General features: G+C 50.7%; 1 protein-coding gene across 1 annotated transcript in view; it reads right to left on the reverse strand.

The window, feature by feature from the left end:
• The window catches only part of ENDOV (endonuclease V), an 18,160-nt gene that overhangs the window by 8,877 nt on the left and 5,768 nt on the right, over window positions 1-3,515 (reverse strand). The gene's annotated exons all lie outside the window — the stretch shown is intronic.

Here is a 3,515-nt window from a genome sequence, read left to right on the forward strand (position 1 = left end):
CCTAACTACCCTTCCTTACCCTTCCTACCCTACTTTATTCCACTCTTCCCTAACTACCCTTCCTTACCCTTCCCTACTCCACTCTTTCCTAACTACCCTTCCTTACCCTTCCTACCCTACCCTATTCCACTCTTCCCTAACTACCCTTCCGTACCCTTCCCTACTCCACCCTTCCCTAACTACCCTGCCCTGCTCTTCCCTACCCTGCCCTTCCCACATGCCCTACTCCACCTTTCCCTAACTACCCTTCCTTACCCTACCCTGCCCTTCCTTACTCTACCTTTCCCTAACTACCCTGCCCTGCCCTACTCTACCCTTCCCACATGCCCTACTCCACCCTTCCCTAACTACCCTGCCCTGCCCTACCTCACCAGGTTACTTGGAGGCTCAAATAAGACCAAGTGTAAGGAGGCACTTTCATAAAGTGCAGTGTGGAGAGCAGGCATTGTTTCTATTTTTGACGAGACCATGGGGGAAAAAAAGCTGAGTCTTCTTAAAGTTTGTAGCAGCATGGAAGGAAACACTGGCTTTATAAAAAGGGACTTCAAATAACTCAGAGGGGCAGGCATGATCTCAGAGCTAGAAATCTGAATGAGAACAGAGGTTCAAAAAGAAAGAGTCTAAAAAAAAGAATCTGAGGTTGCAATGGGGGGAGAGGAAGAAGGGAGGGTGCCAGGCCGGTGGCCCTGGGCAGAGTGGGGGGGTGTCAGATGGAAATCCAAAGACCTTGTGCAAGCTGGGGGGAGGGGCAGAGGTCAAAGATCAGACACAGGCGAGACTAGTGGGTCTCGAAGTGGGGCCTGGAGGCTAGGGGCCCAGTGGTCAGGGGCTTCAGAACTGGCTAAGGCAGCCAGAGAGCTGCTCCGGCCAAGAGGCTGCTCTTCAGGCTGAAAGGCCCCCACCCGACGTGTGGGGAGGGTGGCCCCCAACACTTTATTCCAACACTGAAACTCAGGGTCTGCTCAGAGTGCAGCGGTGGGAAATGGCCGCCTTCCCACAAGAGCCACCCCGTGGGAGTGTAGGGCCGTCCCCATAGGCACACTGCCCAGACCTCTGCCACCCTGGATTTCTGTTTTCACTCAAAGTCCTACAACTCTGGGTGACAGCTTTCAAAAGGACAACTTCTGCTCCTCACTGGAAGCTGGATCAATACTAAATGTACCCGAGAACCAATGATTGCATTAGCATGGAGGGCAGGCCCTGCCTTTGACATTTTTCTCAGCGACTCACTAGGAAACATACCAAATCTGCCAATGACCCAAACTGAGGAGTGTCTGATCCAACAGACAACAGACTCACAGTGAACCAGCCAACTGGACTGCTAGGCCCCAAACAACAGGACGGCTTTCAGCAGGGACCTGTGTGAAGCTCAGAGACTGAACTCTGAGGACAGCGGTGGCCTCTCTCCACACAACCTCCAGGGACCAGAGGGATAACCAAGGAGAAGAAACTGAAGCCCCACCATCCAGGCCCACGGCACAGGTGGAAGAGGAGTGCCGTGCACACGTCTGTGTACACAGAGAAGGGGACGAAACAGCCACATCAGTAGGCCAGCTCCAGATGCCACACTGGGCAGAAGGCAGGTGGGGACGGGGCAAGGAGGGGCCCAGCACCTGATACAAGCATGTAGGGTTTGCTCCTGGAGGAAGAGGACCTCGCCCTGCGTGGGCGACACCGAGAAGGGCCTAGGACCTGGGGGCCAACAGCTGGTGGTGGGACCGGAAGGCAGAGGCCGGAAGTACGTGGGGCCGAAGGCAGCACTCTTGGGAAGGAGTTGTTTCTGGGGAGCAAGAGGTATGCCCTGGAGGTTTGGGTGAAGGAAGCAGGGGCCAGAAGTTTACAGCCCTTCAGAAACAAGAGTTTACACAGATCAGAGGCCACGCTGAGCACCCATGCCTCATAAAGGCATCAGCGATGAAAAAAATGACACTTCATTGTTGTCACCTAAGAAACGGAACAGGCCCCCAGCCCCTCCACAGAGCTGCCTGTTACTGCCAGGCTAGGAAAATCCAACAGGCTTTAAAATGAACAGTAAAAGGCGGCTGACAGTTGTACAAAACTACTACAAGGACTCAGACTGCAATAATGGAAACTTGACGGCTGATGAAAGTGCTATTGTTCCCCCACGCCATCGTGACGCGGAGGGGCACAGTAACACGCTCCACAATGAGCAAAGGCATCTTGAACAAATGGCAGGTGGAAAAGACCACCACCAAGCAGAAATTCAACACTCACAGCAGGAGTGGAGGAAAAAGCAGGAAAATATAAACGAGAGTGGATGGAACAAGGAAAGAAATCAAAGAAAAAGATCATCTTAGAAACGGAGAATCAATTACGAAGAGGCCAAGCGGGAAGGTTGAGACTGGAAGTCTGAAAAGCGTTGTTGAAGAGAGAAAGGAGCCAGAAAGAGAAAGAAAAGGAAACGCAGAAAGGTTAAAACACCAGTGGTAGGCACAGAAGACAGGCAAAGAAAATCCAGCATACACATAACTGAAATCCCTGAAAAAGAAAAATAAACAGAACTGATATTTAACACCACGACCCAAGACACACCCCCAAAATAAAAGATCTGACCCCACATATTGCAAGAGCCAACTGTGAACCTGGAAAAACTGACCTGGAACAGTCAACTCAAGACATAGCCGACTCGGGGTGGGGGTGGGGGGAAAACCAGGCACATGGTCAACAAAACGCTATAGTAAACACAGTCCTAGTGGTGGGAGAAACAAGGGCTGTTTTCTAACAGGGAAGGGCTGACATGTAGACGGGGAGAGATGTGTTCTGCACTGCTGCCTGGAGGCAGACTGAGAACATGGGGTAGGAGTCATGCAAAAGTCAACTTCAGCTCAAGGTGCGAAAGAGCACACCAGCTGCAAGTATTCAGCTCTGGAAAGGCCACTGCCGCTCAGGGACGCTAGGAGAGATGCTGGGCAGTGTGAAAGGTGGGCCTGTGGCTCCCAATCCTGCCTTTGCTTTTAAACACAGCCCGTCTGATTAAAAAAGCAGATTCCCAGGCCCTACCATGGGAGATTTTGATTCAGTAGTCAGGGTGGGGTTCCAGATTTCGTATTTTTACTAAACAGCTTTATTGAGATATAATTTACATACCATAAAGTTACTCATTTAAAGTGTACAACCATCACTATAATCTGAAAACACTTTCATCATCCCAAAAATAAACCCTGTGCCTATCAGCAATCCCTCCCCATACCACACCACCCCCCTGTCCCAGCCACAGGTAACCACTAACCTACTTTGTCTCTACAAATTTGCCTGGAGAATTTTAATATACACTTCCAGGTGACTCTGATCCATCAGACCCATGGTCAGGCATTTGAGAACGACTAGACTAGACTCCCCCAAGATCCTTTCCGAATCTAAACTTCTCCAGCACAGGACAATAAATGTCAGGTGTCAGGCACTTTGCTCAGCGCTGCGGTTACAGAAGAACTAACATATAACTGCCCCAGAGAAGCTGGTGTCCGTGTGGAAGACAGAAATATAAACTTTAATAC

Source organism: Trichechus manatus, unplaced genomic scaffold, assembly GCF_000243295.1.
Source record: "Trichechus manatus latirostris isolate Lorelei unplaced genomic scaffold, TriManLat1.0 scaffold00028, whole genome shotgun sequence".
In the NCBI taxonomy this organism is placed as follows: Eukaryota; Metazoa; Chordata; class Mammalia; order Sirenia; family Trichechidae; genus Trichechus; species Trichechus manatus.